General features: G+C 37.6%; 1 long non-coding RNA gene across 1 annotated transcript; it reads left to right on the plus strand.

The window, feature by feature from the left end:
• The first annotated feature begins 304 nt into the window (after positions 1 to 304).
• LOC145806003 (uncharacterized) lies at positions 305 to 6,966 on the plus strand. Its single transcript, XR_014348403.1, has 3 exons — positions 305 to 532; positions 1,116 to 1,204; positions 6,775 to 6,966. It is a non-coding gene; the product is annotated as an uncharacterized LOC145806003 (long non-coding RNA).
• Positions 6,967 to 7,568: the final 602 nt, after the last annotated feature.

Raw genomic sequence — 7,568 nt, forward strand, 5'->3', positions numbered from 1 at the left:
TCACTAATCATAAAAGGAGTAAGTCTTCATTTCAAGATTCATAAACACAAAAGGAGTAAGTCTTCATTTCAAGATTCATAAACACAAAAGGAGTAAACATTTTGGGACAACCACTGAACAGTTACCACCAACATAATCATAAAAGGAGTAAGTCTTCATTTCAAGGTTCATAAACACAAAAGGAGTAAACATTTTGGGACAACCACTGAACAGTTACCACCAACATAACCATAAAAGGAGTAAGTCTTCATTTCAAGGTTCATAAACACAAAAGGAGTAAATATTTTGGGACAACCACTACCACCAACGTAACCATAAAAAGGAGGAAGTCTTCATTTCAAGGTTCATAAACACAGAAGGAGTAAACATTTTGGGACAACCACTTAACAGTTACCACCAACGGTTTCTCTGTTCTGTCTCTCACCCACACACACAGAACAGTTACCACCAAACCTCACTCCCGCTCACCACCCAACCATCGCTGGCCACCGTCGCACGCCACCGCCGCAAATCACCACTGCCGCTGTTGCAGGTTTTTTTCTCTCTCTCTCTCGTTCTTGGTCTCTCTCTGTCGATCTGTGTCTCTTCTCTGTCGATCTCCGTCGATCTCGGTCTATCTCTGTCGATCTGTCTCTTCTCTGTCGATGTCTGTCGATCTCGGTCTATCTCTGTCGATCTGTCTCTTCTCTGTCGATCTCGGTGTCTCTCTGTCGATCTCCGTCGACCTCGGTCTCTCTCTGTCGATCTCCGTCGATTTCGGTCTCTCTCTCTCTGCCGATCTCTCTGTCGATCCGTCTATCTCGGTCTCTCCGTCTCTGTCGATCTCGGTCTCTCTCTCTCTCCCTTCCTCTATATTAAAAACAGGTCCTCTTTTACCTTGAGATACCTGGTTGGATTTGGACTTGGATTGGTTAATCCAAGGCTGTCTTACTGCCATTACAAACCCCTAAAATCTTATAGCAATTTACCACTAACATTTCGCCAATCCAAATGCTAAAATTCCTGGAAGATCATTTTCTTTTCTCATAATTAATCAGAAAAGAACCACTTTCACAAACCGACGATCGAAACCCTCACTCACTCTTAACAGTTTCTATTTTCTTCTTCTGATTCAGAAAGAGTGAGATCGTGGAGTGGTGGAGATGGGATCTGGAGCTGGAAGCTTCCTCAAGGTCGTTGCTAACAACTTCGATGTTCTCGCTGGGTATCTCTCTCTATCTCTCTATCTACTTTACCCAAATTCTATTGATACAGAGACAGTCGGACAGAAATCAATTTCAATGCCCTTCTCTCTTGTTCTTTACTTCGCAGCTATGCTCTTGTTCTCTTTTTGTTTTCTCAAATATGAATTTTCTACACTTTACTCAAACCAACCCTGAATACGTTATTTTATTTTAAATTTTTTCCAATTTTGAGTAAAAATAGTTTGCTTTCTAGGTCTACATCCTAAAAATTTAAAAAGAAAAACTGGAACAAGTTTGAAAAGAAAAAAAAAAAAAAAATTTGTAAGTACAATTTACCACTAACATTTTTTCTTTTTTACTTTCCTTGTTTCCTTCTCTATAATTTGTTGATGTTTCTAAGAGACAAGAGCATAACTGGTAGCCATTTGCAGTATTTTTCTTTGCATATGATTGGAAACATGCCTTTTTTTCACCTCGTTGTTGCTTGCTCTATCATTTGAATTAGCAAGTCAATGGAGAAATTATGCTTGCCATTATACTTTGCTGCCATTAAGTTAAGGCATTACATGTTCCCCTTAGAAGTATTTGTGGTGGCACAAACTAATGTGGTCAAGTACATGTTGTCTAAACCCATAATGAGGGGAAGACAAGACAAATGGTTGTTGGCTCTAATAGAGTATTGTTTCAAGTATGTCCCTCAAAAAGTCGTAAAAGGCCAAACTTTGGTTGATTTCTTAGCTAAACACCCTTGTTCATCTATTAATGAGGACTTATTTGAAATTAATTGTATACAAAACACCCCTTGTAGACTAATGTTTGATGACTCTAGAACTAAGGAAGGGGTTGGAGCTGGTGTTGTGTTTGTTGCCCCTAATGAGCAAGTACATCAATTTTCTTACTAGTTAGATGAACGACATGTCTTATCAAATAATCAAGCTAGGTATGAGGCCTTGATTATAGGTTTAGAATTGGCTATAGAATTCATAATCACTAGTTTGCAAGTTTTTGGTGATTCACATTTGGTTATCAAGCAAGTTAAAGGTGAATACAAGTGCACTAACAAGGCCTTAGAAGAGTATTTAGTTGAGGTTCAATGGTTGGTGAGTTTCTTCAGCCATGTGACATTTTAGCACATGTTTCGATTGGAGAATAATGAGGCTAATGAAATGGCTCAAGTGGCTTCTTGTTTAAAGATTCCTAAAGGATTCCAATAAAGAATAATTAGGATCCAAAAGAGAAATTTTGTGACAGTAATGAATTTGGAAGTGGCAAAAGAGGATTGGAGACATCCTTTGATAAAATATTTTATAAATGCCAATGAGAAGGTTAGTAGGCAGATTAAGTATCAAACCTTGAATTATGTCATCATGGGATATGACTTATTCAATAGAGCCCATGATGGTATGACCTTATTATACATTAGCCAAAATGAACAGATGAAAGTAATGGATGAAGTGTATGAAAGCATATGTGGTGCCTATCAAGCTAGAGAAAAAATGAGGTGAATGATCAACAGGTATGGTTTATTTTGGCCTACAGTAAGGAAGGGTTGTATGGCCTATGCTAAGAGATGTCAGGCATGCCAAAAGCATGATAGCCTTCAAAGAGTCCTTGCAATTGGTTTGCATTCAGTGATAAAGCCATAGCCTTTCAAAGGATGGGCAATGGACTTGATTGGGCAAATTTTTTCTCCTTCTTCAAAACAGCATTCTTACCTTTTGGTGGTAGCTAATTGCTTCACCAAGTAGGTGGAAGCAGTGCCGTTGATGGTAGCAACCCAAGGGCATGTAATTGACTTGGTGAAAAAGCATATAATCCATACATTTGGTCTACTCCAATCGATTACTGTTGATCAGGAAACTATGTTTAATGGGGAAGAGATTAGTGAATCTGCCAAGGAATATGACATTTCAATCCTCAATTCATCACCTTATTATGCTCAGCCTAATGGGCAAGCTGAGTAATAGAATAATAAAGAATAATTTGGAAAGGGTGATTGAGGAGAACCCTAGATATTGGCACAATTTATTGTCTAATGTATTGTGGGCCTATTGAAATTCCAAGAGAAACAGTACTGGTACTACACCTTATGAATTGGTATATGGCCATGATGCAATGTTGCCTTGAGAGGTGATTGTCCAATCTAGTTGAGTGGCCTTACACTATGATATTCCAATTGATGAATATACTGAGGCCATGATGGTTGAGTTACAAGATTTAGAGGAAAAAGAGTTATGGCTTATAGCTATCTTGTTGCCCAAAAAAGAAGAGTGGAGAGAGTCTACAATATGAGGATAAAAGTTAAGATACTTTCAGAGGGGGATTTGGTGTGGAAGACTATCTTACCTATAGGCAGTAAGGATCCAAAATTTGGAAAGTGGTCCCCAAATTGGGAAAGACCATTTAAGGTTTTTAAGGTCCTTAGAGGAGGAGCCTATCACCTTGCATCCTTGGAAGGGGTCCCACATAGGAAAGTTATAAATAGTAAATATTTAAATAAATATTATCCAACCATGTAGGAAAATGTTAGACAAGCATAAAGTAAGAAGACATGCATAAAAAATTTTTCTTTTCGTTATAAAATTTAAACACAAAAAAAGTTCTAATGTCTATTCTAAAAAAGAGAAAAAATAAATACAAAAATCTCAGTCCCTTTGAAGAACAATTACAAAGCTAGCCCAAGCTGAGAGGATTGCCCTTCTTTTGGCCTTCACTTGGACATCTCTAAGGGCAGTGGGGCCATCTTTTGCCAACAACTGGTCCATTTGTTGATTAATATTACTCTGCTCCTTCATTAAGAGAGTTTGCTAGGTATCAGCTACAGTAAGTTCTGCTTGCAACTGTTGTATTTGTGCAATATTGGAAGCCTTCTTCTCATTGATGAAGGCACTTTCTTTGCAAAGCAGCAGCACTGGCCAATGTGTGAGAAACTTGCCTTACAAAGGCCATTTGTGCATTAGCAGCCTCAATCTGAACTTTAAATTATGTCATGAAAGAAAGGTATTGGAGAAGTTGACCCATGAAGTCTTGGAGGATTTGAAGCTGGTCAAGATCTAAAATTCTTGCTGCTAGTGGTAGAAAACTTTGAAAGCTGCCAGAAAGTTTTCAACCCTGGTGAGGGCAAGATCTTCAAAAAAATGACTAAGCAGTAGGAATAATTGGTCGATTTCTTGTTGTTTAGAAGAGGTTAGTTGGTCGAACCCTTCTTCATAGGTAGTACTGGCTATTGACAACTAAAAGGCACTGGTCTTTTTTAGCAAATATGGAGTTAAGTCCATTGGAGAACTCCTGGCTTGGTCACATTAATGTAGAGATTAATGCATAATAATGGAAGTCTAGAATTAAAAATAAAAAAAAATAAAATAAAAAAAGGTTACCTCAGTGGTAGTAGCAGGAAAAGAAGAGGTGCTCTTGATAAGACTTGCTTGAGAAGTCTGAATGTCAACCTCAGTGGTAGGAGTTACAATGACGGTGGTGCTAACCATGTCTATTGGAGGAGTTGATGGTTCATCCATTGTTAGGGGAATATAAATCAGTTGTAGCGCTTGAGAAATATTAGAAGGCCCAAAAAATGATAACCTTAGTTCAGAAATAGAAGAAGGGGAGTCTGAAGAAGCTAGTAGGGGAAGTACAGAAGAAGGGATATGACCTAAAAAGTTTCTAGGGTCATATGGAACTGAAAAAGGATAAGCAAAAAAAAGAAAAAAAAAAGTAAATGGTACCTTCTGTGATAGGGTCACTCTCAAGGGCATGATTATGATCAGAATGTTTTGGGAGTATGTGGCCCAGATGAGGCCCAAGAAAAGTTCTATCGACTAGTTCAGAAATGGCCTTACAAATGGTTACTGCATACATGATTAGGAAAACAGAAGAATAAAAGGAGATACAGCAAGAAAATAAAACAAGGAGACTTACCCTGAGGTGGCAAGGTGTGTTCTAAAGGGAGTTGGCTATCAGACACTTGATGTAACCCAGTAGGTTTTGGGTCGATCAAGGGGTTTGTTTCCTCAGCTTCAAGACTTTGCCTCTTCATATTGGAGATGGTTTCTTCAAGCCTAACACCAGGTTCTTGCTCTTTCATCCTTTGTTCTGTTGTTTTAGCAGTTTGGGTTTCAGGCTTTGAGGAAGCTTAAGGCCTAACATCAGGCTTTTGCTTTTCCATCCTTTGTTCTTCTGATTCAGTAGTTTGGGTTTCAGGATTTGAGGAACAAGCACCATCTTTTCAACGGAATCTCTTTCGATTGAGCTAGAGTTATGAACTACTGCTACTTAAAGATTCAGAGCTAGAATAGTGATAGGCCCTGACTTCATCATTTCCAGGGAGGATAGATTGCAAAGGTGTGACAAGAACAACAATTACAACATAGTGAGGAAGCTTAGCAACTATCTCTGCTATGGATGGAACAAAGGCATTTTCTTCTGCCATGTCCTTATCAGCAGCATGTTGAGATACTTTTTGAGGATTTGTTGCGACTGTTTCCAGTTGCATCTTCACCAAAATCTGCGTCCTTAAGTTTTCCTACATCAGTATCATACTACCAGGTATGTCCTTCAGCACATAAGGTTGTCTTTCAAATTTGATACATGCTAGGTTGCATGATAAATTGGATATCTGTTTTTCTTTGAAATTCGTGGAACTTAATACAAGTTTTCTTTGTAATTCCTCTTTTGTATGTTTGAAATAGTTCTTCTTTTCTTGTCATCGTGGAATTTATTAGCCATGAGTTGCTGATAAAAAAATTAAAAATTTAAATAATAGCTATGACTATGAGTTGGTGCATAGTGAAAAAAAAAATTTAAAAAAATAAAAACCTTCTTAGTTGACCAATCAAATCATCTTATTTGCTAAAATATCATCGGAAGTGGATGGTCTAAAGAACTAGATCTCTATCACCTTTTGTGCTGGAAGGGGTGGCTATCAATCAAATTTTGAATAAGATTACAGACGCTCTATTTTCTACCGTTTACTCACAATGGGAGTGGGGCTCACATCTTCAATTGGTGTGGGCCCCAATCCACCCATTTTGCCATTTATGTTTATGAGATGTTGATTGGCATGACGATTTGTAAATTTAAACCATTAATATAGAGCGTGATGATACGGCTTCTTTATTATCGCAATTGTAGCAACTTCAAGCACATTTTAGTTGACCACCACTTAATACAGGAGAATCTCATAACTGGAACATTTTCTCTGAAGGACAGGATATTAACTTGCAGAAAGGGGAACCATATTTGGATTGGTTGCTAATTTACATCTCTGGTTCATTTTTTATGATGGTTTCTCGATATGTTTTATGAGTCTTTCATATGTTCTCTGCACAAACACTAATAACTAATAAGAGTGCAAATTCATTGAAATTGTGTTACTGCCTGTTTATGCTATCTGAGAAGAAACTTTTGGTCCTATACCCTTTTTTTGTGTGATGATGAATAGTTTTCGAATGACAGAGGCATGTCCATATGTTCAATTTGCGATATGGTACGAGATTAGATTTTATCATAATCGTGCCTTGGTGATGCCTGCCTAGTAATTTATGTTTAGCCCCTACAAGTAAATTACTCTTAACAGTTTTCTTTTCCTCTATAGGAAGCTTCTGAGGCTGTCACAACTTATAAAACACGTGAACAAAGGCTTGTTGATTACATCTCTTTCAGAATACCCGAGGATTCATTCTCAAATATCAGAATTTGCATAGGCATCGCTAGGGGTTTTATGCATGATTTGAGCAGTGTAAAGAAGGGAAATGCCTCACTGGGAGCTGTCTTGTTATCCGTTCCTTCTTAGGTGGGTATTTAAAATAGTTATTGCTGGTTACTCTATAATATGTTTACATATTTCTTTTGCTACCAATATGAATCATTATTTTTTTCCCAATCCCATTTAGTAGATTCTAAGATATCATTTTGGGGGCCATATTATGTGGAAGCTTGTTGATCTTCTTTGAGCATGCCTACTTTGTCCTAGAAGTCTGTTGCTTTTGAATTTTGTATATCTTGAATACATACGACTTGAAGGTCCTGACACTCTGTACCCAGCATGCCCCTGTATGTTAGATCTGTGCAGTGGAAAATGGTTTTTCTCTTCAGCATACCTTTTATTTAGTCTTCACACCAACCACAAAGGAAGGGATCAAAATTAGCTAGTTTAAGAATCTAAGCAGGAGACCATTGTTATTTAGATGAAGTTTGTGTTGTCCAAAATGTAGACAACTTGATCATTTGATAATTTATGGTGGAAAATGTATTGATTAGAAAGAAACAACACTGGATTGGCTAGAGATCAAGCTAGGCATGCCTCTCGCTTCATGGTTCCACCCATACCATTACCAAATTGATTCAAAATCACAGAGAATTTATCTTGTTCTGCTTTGACTTAGATCT

This window comes from Camellia sinensis, chromosome 13 (assembly GCF_055761805.1).
Source record: "Camellia sinensis isolate YWXY chromosome 13, ASM5576180v1, whole genome shotgun sequence".
Classification (NCBI taxonomy): Eukaryota; Viridiplantae; Streptophyta; class Magnoliopsida; order Ericales; family Theaceae; genus Camellia; species Camellia sinensis.